The sequence below is a fragment of the Perognathus longimembris genome, chromosome 10 (assembly GCF_023159225.1).
Source record: "Perognathus longimembris pacificus isolate PPM17 chromosome 10, ASM2315922v1, whole genome shotgun sequence".
NCBI classification, from domain to species: Eukaryota; Metazoa; Chordata; class Mammalia; order Rodentia; family Heteromyidae; genus Perognathus; species Perognathus longimembris.
The window spans coordinates 65,575,521-65,587,510 of NC_063170.1; the positions used below are offsets into that span (position 1 = coordinate 65,575,521).

Here is an 11,990-nt window from a genome sequence, read left to right on the forward strand (position 1 = left end):
TGCATGATTTGGAGTAATAGTTTTTACAATAATTTCTTATTTTAGACATGATGCATTTCATGTGGAAATGGGATATCTCACCGGGAAGGAATATTATTATCAAGAGGCAATGTGGTTGGTGTGCAAATTGGAGGTGAAGGGCGTCAGTAAGTTCAGAGCCCTTTGTATTTGTTTAAGCCAAGGAAAGGGATCGTGTGAGAGGAGACATGATTGATACTGAGCTTCAGAGCTCTGCCTACTGCTTCAGCATGGCCCATCAATCCCTGAAAAGGTTTCCTGTTTGGATAGGTACAGAACCTCATGGCACACAGCTGTCTGCACAGCTGGTGTGTGTGTGTGTGTGTGTGTGTGTGTGTGCGTGTGTGTGTGTGTAAAAATCCTCAAAGCACCTGAATATAAGCAGAAGAAATGGCCTTTAACCAATAATATGGCTCTCACCCGTCTGTTTGTACAATGCAATACCTTCGTGAATCTTGGTCATCTCCATTCTCCTGGATCTCCCTCCAGCAGCGATTCCTTACCTCCCATCTCTCCACAATTAGAACTATTACTATCTTCTTTTCATATATCTCTTCTATCAAAATGACTCTGCTGATGTCTGCACAGTCTAAGAAATTGTTAGGTGTGCCATGTGATTAATATATACAATACTGAAGTCAGGATAGAGCTGAGTACAACAGAAAACTCTAAACTAGAGACTACAAGGCTGATAAAACTGAATCAATTCCAAATGGATCAAAGACCTCAGGGTAAGGCCAGATACCATAAAACTATTACAGAGAGGGGTAGAGGAAGCACAAGGGCTCCCAGGCATGGGTCAAAATTTCCTAAGTAAAGATTCAGAGTCACAACAAATTAAAGAAAGACTGGGTAAATGGGATTGCATCACTGGAGTTTCTGCATGGCAAAGGACATAGCAAGCAAGATAAATAGAGAGCTCACATACTGGGAGAAGAGTTTTACTAGCTCTGCATCAGACAAAGGCCTCATATCTAAAATATACTTAGAGCTAAAAAAAATTAACCCTCCCCAATAAACCCTCACAGAAATAACAATCCAATTAATAAATGGGCTAAAGAGTTAAAGAGAGATTTCTCAGAAGAAGAAGGAAGAATGGCCAATAGACACATGAAGAGATGTTCAACATCCTGGCCATAAAAGAAATGAAAATCAAAACAACATTGAGATTCCATCTCACCTGTTAGAATGGCCATTATCAAAAAACTAACAATAACAGATGCTAGTGGGATTCAATGAAAGGGGAAATCTACTTCACTGTTGGTGGGAATGTAAATTTTTTCAATCACTCTGGAGAGCAGCATGGAGGTTCCTCAAAAGACTAAACATAGAACTTCCCTATGATCCAGCAATTCCACTCCTGGGCATTTATCCAGTAGACCACAAACAGCCACACTAAAGCTACCAGCACAACCATATTTATTGCAGTATTGTTTACCATAGGCAAGATACAGAATTATTCCAGAAGTCCTTTAGTGAACAAATGGATCCAGAAAATGTACATACACACAATGGAATTCCACAGCATGCAGGTTCTTATATTGGAATCCAAAATCCTTGGGAGATAACTGGGCTTTCCACATAGTTACAAATGTTGCCTTTGAGATGAGAAAGTTGGTCAAGAATACTTGTATGTAAGGTCATGTAGGAAACCCATGGACACAGTCAAAACAAGAATGGGCTTGATAGTTCATGATCACCAGAGGGAAGAAATAGGTTATTATTATTTACTCTAAGAAGAGTAAATGGAGGCAGAGAATATTGGAATGAAGAAAGAATAGAGCTGTCAGTACTTATCTGTCTCTATTTAAGGCGTCCAGTTTCAAATAAAAATACTTCTCAAGCTTATTATCTTAGATTCAGCCCCAATGCAACAGTGATATTCACTAGACACTATGTTGGAATGCACTTTACAACTTGGGGGCGGGGGGGAAGGGAAGTCTGGGAGGGGAGGGAAAGCGGGAGAAAATGAGAGAGGGGTAACATTGTTCGAAAAGAAATGTATTTATTACCTTACTTATGTAACTGTAACCCCTGTTGTGTATCACCTTTACAAATAAAAAATTATAACACACACACAAGCATGCGAATAAAAAATTAACATACATGAGCACATAGATACAAAACAAGTCGGAGATGGGCATTTCCCTTGCCACTAGAGGTCATTTTGATATTTTAAAGACAGGCTCATAATACAAAGCCCCAAAAGATATGGGAAATGCTTTAAGAGAAAGAAAAAACATCATTAATTATTTATTTTTAAAATATTAATATCATTTATTTTTAAAGGAGAAAACATTTTGAGATTTATGTTTGTTTTTTTTTTAAATTTTAAAAGTGATATGCAGAGGGGTTAAGGTTACATAAGTAAGGTAATAAGTACATTACAGAGAGAATGTAGATATGTAAGACTTGACATTGGTTTGGAGATTTATGTTTATTTTATAATTAAAAGGTGAATTAACAAAAGAAACCCTAAAAATAGAACTACTCTATGATCCAGTGATACAATTCCTGTGCATTTATCCAAAAATTGCAAATCAAGGAAAATCACAAGCGTATGGCTATGATGATAATGGGGTGGTATTTTTTCTTTTTTGTCAGTCATGGACTTGAACTCTGGGCCTGGGCACTGTCTCTGAGCTCTTCAGCTCAAGGCTAGTGCTCTATTACTTTGAGTCACAGTGCCCCTTCCGGTTTTCTGGTGGTTAATTGGAAATCAGAGTCTCATGGACGTTTCTTCCTGGGCTGGCTTTGAACCAAGATCCTCAGATCCTCCTGATTAGCTAGGATTACAGGTGTGAGCCACCAGTGCCTGGCTGGGGTGGCATTAAAAAAATTAAAATTGTTCTCCAACCCACAGTGAACCTCTCAAAAGCAACATGTGTCTAGTATTTACCATTTACTTTCTTACAGTTAACAATTGGACCTAAATTAAAATAAGCTTTGCAAAATGGATGGATGAATGTATTTATGCTATAAATTAAAGACAGATAATGTACCCTCTCCCCCCCCCCCCCCCAGACAATAGTATCAGAAAGAATCTGAGGTCTTAGTGTCAGGCCCCATTTAGTGTAGAGACTATGTCAGTGGCCTAGACCCAATAATTGGTACAGAATCAGAAGGTACCTGAAACTGTCAGTTCATAGGGTTGTGTATTTTCAAAATGCAATCTACCTCATAGTAGTCTACTCTCTTGCCCTTTGCCTACTATCTTGTCATTCATTATGCTTGTAGGCCTATCCACTATGGAGGTCAGTTTCTCCTGTTGTAATGGCCTGTTTTGGAAGCAAGATTTCCTTGAATTATTTACCTCACTATGTGACTTGAGAGCCAGGCTGAAATGTGTGAACAGTTGTTTAATGGATAGTCCCTGTTCAACAAATCCTTGTTCTACACATAATTTTTACCACTATTTTAAAAAATCATTTGGCCAAGTTTTAGAATCCCTTAAAAACCTCGATTTCTTCATCTGGGCAGGATTAGGTAATGACAAAGTTTCCCTTCATTCTAAAAAGCCAGATTTAGGACTCACTCCATCTTACCCACTCCTTCTTTAAAGTAAGCAGTTGAAATCTCCCCTTTTAAACTGGAACAATTCCAAATCCAGATGTGTGGTGCTCCTAGAAAGAGTGACTTTCCACATAGGATAACTTGATCTGCCAGATTATCCGGTTATTTTCATTTCACATTGACAATCAACATGTTTATTTAAGAGGGAAAGGCATATCTGAAAAAAGAAAATAACATAAGGCCACTTGCTGGAACTTTTCAGGGCATGCTAATAATCGACTTCGACCTCATGTGGTTTCAAATGGCCAGCTGGATATGAATATTAATTTTTCTGTGAGGGCTTTAAAAAGTATTTTCTTCACCAGTTGTTTCCACAACACAATCAAGGGAGTTAGTCCTTTTGACAAAGCAGCAATTAAATGTGTGCCTCTTCTCAGCTTGCAGTTTCTGAAAACAGGGCACCGTTTTAAAATAGAACTGTTTCTCTGCTCTCTTATTGATTGAAACTGAATTGATCTCAATTCCCTGTGGCCAAGCCATTCTTCCTCCCCAGTACCCTGAAATATCTCACATGACTTTCAGATCTTACTTTGCCCGGGCTTTATTTTGATTTGTGTTCTTCAGTCTCTCTCCTATGGGGGATTGTTTTCCAGACCTTTCCATTGTTAATTTTCTCTAACCATCTGGTTAGGATATATGGCCAACATATCATTTGACCTCCAAAGATTCAAGGTCCCTTTCCAGCTGCCAAGAGGGCTCCTCACTGGAACTACATTTCCCAGAATCCTGTAGACCCGGCAGGCCTCTAAATCTGGTGCTGCCCAATAGAATATCATTTCCCAAAGTGATTAAGAAGCAAACTTGTGTTTACCTTGAGTCTGTTTGCATTCAACATCTGGATGGAGACCTTAAAGTTTAAAGAAGGGTGGGTCCAACGGAATCAAGAGAAACACAACCAGAAGGAGCTGTGACACCCAGGGGGCCACATTGAAGGCCATCAGACGCTGCGCACATTGGGTTCCCCATCAGTAGTGACCACATTTCTATCCTGTTTGATCTTTGGGGGTGTCAGGATTTGTCTGCTGGGGGAGGGAGATGTGCATGAAATTCCATCAGATGTGCATCTTTAGTCCCCTGTTTTCAGTATGATATCATTTTAGTATTTGGGGATTTTTCTGAAGATAGAGAAACAAAACAACAACAAAACACCTCATCCTTATTAGTAACTTAGAATACTATGGAGGATAACCAAGTGAGCCTTGCTTTATTAGGATCCCAAAGAACTTCACGCGGAGAAGGAGGAAGTCGTCTGAGGAATTAAACAGACAAGACAGAATTTTGAGTAAGTGCCGGAATTTACTGGGATGGTTCGTTCGTCACCATTTTATTTGCTGAAGAAAGGCTTTGAGGGTTCAACCTGGATGGGATCTTTAGGATCTCAGATGTGTCCTGATCTCCATCGTTTTGGACATGTGTGGAGCGAGTAGAGAGGACCACGCTCGAGTTGAGCATGGGGTGGAACACAGTGTTGGGTAAGAGGGGAAAAACCCGGTTTGTGGATCTAGCTCTGCTGAGATGCCTCGGTTGTATTGGGCAGGCCACTTAATAAGGTGGCTTAATTTCCTTCTGTGTGAAACTGGTGCCTTAGTAGTTTCTTTTAGTTCTGTAACATGGGCATGTCAGAGGTTGCAATATATGTCAAAATGGGAGCTATTTAATCAAGACCTTTGTTTCTGAACTAAGTCGGTTCACAACTACAAACGTGTTCCCCTGAGGGTCTCCAGCACCTCAGTGTGTGTAGCATGCAGGACTTCAGTAAGTAATGGGTTCTCTGAAGGGACAAGCAAGTAGTGTTTATTCTCCTCATCAATTATATTGTGAGAATTTCCCTGTTAACTTATTTGCAAAAAAAATGCATTTACAATGGCTCCTATGATCAATATTTAATAAACACATTCAGAGCTTTATATATCCACTTGTGAGATTCCCTCCATTGCTGCCAGCATGTAATCACTTCTGAAGATGCTGATGTTAGGAAATAGAGTTTGCAATTCTTTTAAGCTCATATACCTGGAGGTGACGGTATGTTCTCTTGAACACTTGCAAGGATGCTCTTGGAAACAGACACAAGTCACTCCTGACAAAATTGTTGAATATGGGGAATTGTCTGGCTTGATGGAAAAAAATGAAAAGCCTGATGGTACATAAGTTTAGAAATGGTTTTTGGATTTATGTACATATGAACTAGCATTTGTGGTTCACTTTTGGGCGCCTTTCTCCAAAGGCTGACCCCCCTCCCTTTTTTTTTTGGTCTCTCTGTGAATTGGTACTTTGGGTCCTGCTTTCTTTGTCATGTCTCTTTGTATTTTATTTCTCACTTCCACATATCAGGGAGACCATGCGCCATTCTCTATGTTCTAGGTTTGTCTCGCTTAACATTATTTGTTTAGGGCTGGGGATATAGCCTAGTGGCAAGAGTGCCTGCCTCGGATACACGAGGCCCTAGGTTCGATTCCCCAGCACCACATATACAGAAAACGGCCAGAAGCGGCGCTGTGGCTCAAGTGGCAGAGTGCTAGCCTTGAGTGGGAAGAAGCCAGGGACAGTGCTCAGGCCCTGAGTCCAAGGCCCAGGACTGGCCAAAAAAAAAAAAAAAACAAAAAACATTATTTGTTTAAGACCTGTCCATTTCCCTGTGAATGTCATTATTTTATCATTTCTTTTTTAAAATTATTATTATTAAATAGATGCCTCAGAATAGATACATAGGAGTTGGTATGGCTCGTTCGTATGGCATGTCTATGTTAAGTTTTTGAGGAACCTTCGTACTGTTCTCCACAGTGGTTATACTAGTTTAAAATCCCATGAGCAGTGCAGTAGGGTTCCTCTTTCTCCACATCTCCTCTAGCATTTGTTGTTGCCTGAGTTCAGTGTGTATGCCAATATGACTGGGGTAAGGTCCAGGCTGTAAGGAACACCTAAGATAAAGAAGCAAAAGACTTATTTGTAATCAATCTTAGAGAAACTAAAGGACCCTATACCCTTTACCTCACACAAGATATACACAGGTGCACATCTGAAAGAAGCTGAGGAGGGCATAGAATGAATAGAAAATGGGGGGAAAATATAATCGAAAGGGCCCAACAGCTGCAATGGGCACTGAGGAGAACAAGTTAAGCAGCTTAAGGGCAGCAGGGAGGGGGGAAATTTAGAGAAAAAGATGGAATAGATCACACTAAGGTAAAGAAAAGAGATGTATATGTATATATCACCTGATCTGGAAGGAATTTTTTTTTTACAGTTAATAATCATAAAAGACATAAGCAGGCTGGGGATATAGCCTAGTGGCAAGAGTGCCTGCCTCGGATACACGAGGCCCTAGGTTCGATTCCCCAGCACCAGATATACAGAAAACGGCCAGAAGCGGCGATGTGGCTCAAGTGGCAGAGTGCTAGCCTTGAGCGGGAAGAAGCCAGGGACAGTGCTCAGGCCCTGAGTCCAAGGCCCAGGACTGGCCAAAAAAAAAAAAAAAAAAAGACATAAGCATTGTGGACTAGAGTGACAATGTACATTAAGGATAATATTTTTTTTTGATTTTTGAAGAAATAATGAAGAAAGCAAGAGGGTGGGGTGAGGGCCGGGGCGGGGGGGGGGGAGGAGGGAGAAAAAAGGGGATAACAGGTATGACAAGAAATGTATATGTACTCACTACCTTAAGCATGTAACTGTAACCTCTCAGTACATCATCTTGACAAGAAAAATAGTTCTTGGCTGCAGTTGTGGCTCAAGTGGGTAGAGTGCTTGCTTTGAGTTCAAACCTGAGACTCTTATTCCAGAAAGAAAACAGACTCTTATTCCAGAAAGAAAAAAAATTGCACTGATTAAAAAATGACAAATAGTCATGCATAAACAAGGGGGCTGCTACATAAGGTGACTACTTTACAAAATGATTCATTTGAATGTACCTTCTGCGATTTTAAGTCCTATTAGCTTGTTGGGAAAACCCTCATATATTTTTGGGGGGCCAATTGTGAGGCTTGAGCTCAGGGCCTGGGTGCTGTCCCTGAGCCTCTTTGTGCTCAAGGCTAGCGCTCTACCACTTCCAGAGTGCCACTTCCAACATTCACATTTTAAAAAGAAGCTATTTTCTTTGTTCAATTTTTACAAAGTTTGTCTCAGAAAATAAAAGTCTTTGTGTTGGCCTCCTCCCTCCCACCTTAGTAAAGATCTTTCAGGAGACTCTTTTAATAGTAAAACATGGGCCAGATGCTCGTGACAGATTCCTGTAATCCTAGCTATTCAGGAAGCTGAGATCTGAGGATCCTGGTTCAGAGCTAGCCAAGATAGGAGAGTCCATGAGGCTCATCTCTAATTAGCCATCAGAAGGCTGGAAGTAGAGCTGTGGCTCAAGTAGTATAACTCTATTATTGACCATAAAAGCTCAGGGTAAAATTTTTTTGTGTCTAGAAAATCATACAATTAGGAAACTTACAGGACTCAAAAAAAAGTGTAATTCCTTAGAAAGGCGTAATCATAGTTCAACAAAGTAAACACCAGGAAGCAAGTAATGGAAAGGGGTAGGTTAGGATCTAGAGGAGGGGGATAGACCCGTGAAGAGAAGAAGGAGATGGAGAAAGGAGACAAAATTCAATGTATGTCCTACAAAATTATGAAGTGTGAGGGAAAGAGTCGGCTGGGAGGGATGGGTGAGAAGGCTGAAATGGTAGCTGACATCAAAAGACATTGTACTCACAAACTGAGCTGTGGAATGGAAATTCCTTTGTACAGCTACTTAAATATAATCAACAGGTTAAAAAAAAGAAACTTAGAATACTGCCAAGTCAAGATTGTCAAGAAGAAACTCACCCCCCCACCCCCCCAAATCCTGAGGCTTGAACTCAGGATGTAGGCTCTGTCCCTGGGCTTCTTTTGCTCAAGGCTAGCATGCTACCACTTGACCCACAGCTCCACTTCCAGCCATTCGAGAGTAATTCAAGATGACTTTGAAGGACTTTCTTTCCTGGGTTGCTTTGAACCTCAATCCTCAGATCTCGGCCTCCCAAAGCAGCTAGGATTCCAGGCATGAGTCACCGGCACACCCAGTGAAACGTCTGGACTTCTGCTCTTTGAGGGTTGATGCTATGTTATTACCAAAGAGATGGTAAGATCTTGACTTTCAGGAGGTAAAAAGTAGAATAGCAATATCAGTGTTAGGATACAATGTCTCATTGTAACTTTTAAGTAGGGCAAAGAAGCTAGGCAAGGAAGGTTCTTCCACTGATGATCACCGATAAATTTTGAGAGTGGAGAAAATAAATTATGTAATTTTCCCCAATGTACTAAGGCAGAATTTTCTGATGAAATAATCCCAGGCTTCAATAGTTCTGACTTGGCTAAAGTCATGACTTCGTGGAGATTGGTATTTAATGCTGACCATCCCATGAAACGGAATGAAAATTTATTTTTTTACTTTAACTTCTCTTGAATCAGTTTATGGAGCATTTGCTTATTTGGTTTTTATTAAACTAGTTTCACAATATACACAATGATATGGAATTTAGATGGAATCATGCTTAGAAAAATGAGTAAAATAATTGGTGACATTGTTTTATAGGAGTGCCAACTGTGTTAAAATTTAAGTTCTTAGACTTGGTAACCTAAAAAGGGCACGTACTTAACCTCTTTTGTTTTTTGATTGAATGAGGTCTAAGTCTATTGATACTTAAAATTCATTATTCTTCATGCCCTCCTAAGATTGGAAATATTTTACTGTATTTCCAGGCTAAGCTAATTTATGTTATTACTGAAATTTTTGGTAGAAAAGTTTAGAGAATTTATAGCTCTTCTTGGTAACAAATTTTACTAATATTAAAAAGATTTTTATCTTAGTTTGTGTAACTTCTGGTTAATACTTTATAATTATGGGTCAAGGTACCTTTTTTTAAACCTAAGTTGGAGTATTTTTTTTTTACTTACCACTTTTTCTTCTAAGAATATACACAGCCAGCCATTTTGAAGGCATAAAATACATTTAAGAGTTTTTGAAATGAAAAGTATATAATTTTTATCAGAGTAGACTGAATTTTAATTTATTCCAGAAAGCTATAGATTTCCTGCTCAAGAAATAATTTCAACTGTTGTGGAATCTCTCCTGTTTTATTAATCTGGTAGCAGTTGTAAATATATAACCTACAAAGTCTATAAATATATAAATACCACAATATATTAGGATCAGGTAGGTTTCACCGCAGATATGTGATTGTCATATGAGCCTTTCAGAGCTTCTTTTTTGAAATGTCATTTGTTCCTATAAAATTTATTTTGCATTATACAAGTTGATATTAACCCAAATATCCCCAAATGGAGAAGAGTAAAAAATATCAGCACAGTATTACCAGGTTAACAGCACAATGGTGTAACAGAGTGATAATTCTGATTTTCTAATGGTTTGAGAGGTGTTCATGTGTAGGTTTATAGAATTTTAAAAACTTTACATTGTTTCGGACTTCCTGGGCTTTGGGCTAAAAATCTGAAATTATGTTACATATTATAATTCATTCTGAGAATTTAAACTTACATGCATATTATATAGTACAAACATATATAACAAGGATACATATTTATATCTATATGTGGATCCTACTTTTTTGTTCACTTCTTTTCTGCATTGTCTATATAAACACTAGTTCGGTGTCTGTCCCGTGGACATAATTTGGTTCCCTATATCATTCCATGACTGTTTGTGTGATTTTTTGCTTCTTTTTTTTTTTTTTTTTTGGCCAGTCCTGGGCCTTGGACTCAGGGCCTGAGCACTGTCCCTGGCTTCTTCCCGCTCAAGGCTAGCACTCTGCCACTTGAGCCACAGCGCCACTTCTGGCCGTTTTCTGTATATGTGGTGCTGGGGAATCGAACCTAGGGCCTCGTGTATCCGAGGCAGGCACTCTTGCCACTAGGCTATATCCCCAGCCCCTATTTTTTGCTTCTTTACCACTCTGTGTAATGTTGCATAAGGAACCAGTGAATGTGGTCTGTCCATGATTATTTTCCTGCCACCTTTTTACATTATTCCTTCAAATAGCATAATAAAAATGTATTTCTTGTTCTGGTAATTTATTTTTTGCTGGTAGTCCTGGAGATTGAACTCAGAGCTTGGACACTCTTCCTGAGGTTTTTCCTAGCTCAAGGCTAACACTCTACCACTTGAGCCACAGCCCCATTTTGGCATTTTGGTGGTTAATTGGAGATAAGAGTTGCATAGAATTTCCTCCCTGGGCTATCTTTGAACCATGATCCTCAGAACTCATGTCTCCTGAGTAGCTAGGATTGACCACAGGCACAATCCACCGGCTCATTGAAGGATTTTAAGAAAGGGAATTCCAGTATTGAGGAATGGATGGATCAATCTGTGGCTAATGGTGACTGGGAGTGGTGGAGATTTAGTCCTTACTCTTGTAATCTGATACCTTTTCACTTAAAATACTTAAGGAGTTATCACTTGTGAAGCCAATTTCTCCAGAGGTACTTAATTCATACCCAGACAAATCTTTCCAAGCACATCTGCTTCACACAAAGGTCTCCATCAAGAGTTCTGTAGTGTGCTTTGAGTAGGCTTGAATCGTTGTCATTTTGAATGGAATTTTAAACCATTGCTCAGACAGAAAGAGCCAGCGTTGAAGTAGTTTCTGTGCAGGGACCAGGTCCCCGCAAATACCTGCACTGCACCACGATGTTCCGTCGGGGGAATTTGATAGAGAGGAGAGAGACTTGAGGGTTCTCAAGAAGACATAAGCCAAGAGACCACAACATGGAGAGGGCATTCATGGTGGTTCCACTCTACAGATCACTTAGTATTGTGAGGCCCTGGATCTAACAAGAATAGTTCCTTCTAACCATGTTTAAGACAATAATGATGGCTTTTACTATCTACCTGGGGATATCAAATTGGCATGAAACTGGTGGCTGATGAGAAACAGCTTTTCATGGTGGCAGAGAAGATTAGCATGGTCCCTGCGAAGGATGGCACGCAAATTCGTGAAGCATGACGTTTTGTTTTGTTTTATAAAATTTAATTGACCGCTACTGAGAGGTAGCTTTAGCTTATGTGAAGTCAGATATAGAGAAGAGGTCAACAGCATGATTTCCAGTATTAGGAAAGGCCTTATCTTCCTGACCAAAACAAAATACTTTTCCTGTGTGCTTAGTGATTTAGAAAATTATTATTATTACTGTTTGAGACAGGATATCACGGGCCAGGCTGGTCTGGAGATTCCTATATATCTATAGGGTCTCTGAGGCCAGGCCTATCTATCTATCTCTGTGGTTTACCTCTGCCTCCTGGGAGCTGGGATTACAGATGTGTGCCAGCACACCCAGCTAGAAAATTGCTTTTTATAGCAGATATCTTTATGTAAAAGCCCATTCAGTGAGTGTCTTCAGGTGGAAAATAATCTAGATTTACA

At 39.6% G+C, this 11,990-nt stretch overlaps 1 pseudogene; it reads left to right on the forward strand.

Moving 5' to 3' along the window:
- Positions 1 to 11,486: 11,486 nt before the first annotated feature.
- On the forward strand, positions 11,487 to 11,582 carry LOC125358937 (annotated as a pseudogene).
- Positions 11,583 to 11,990: the final 408 nt, after the last annotated feature.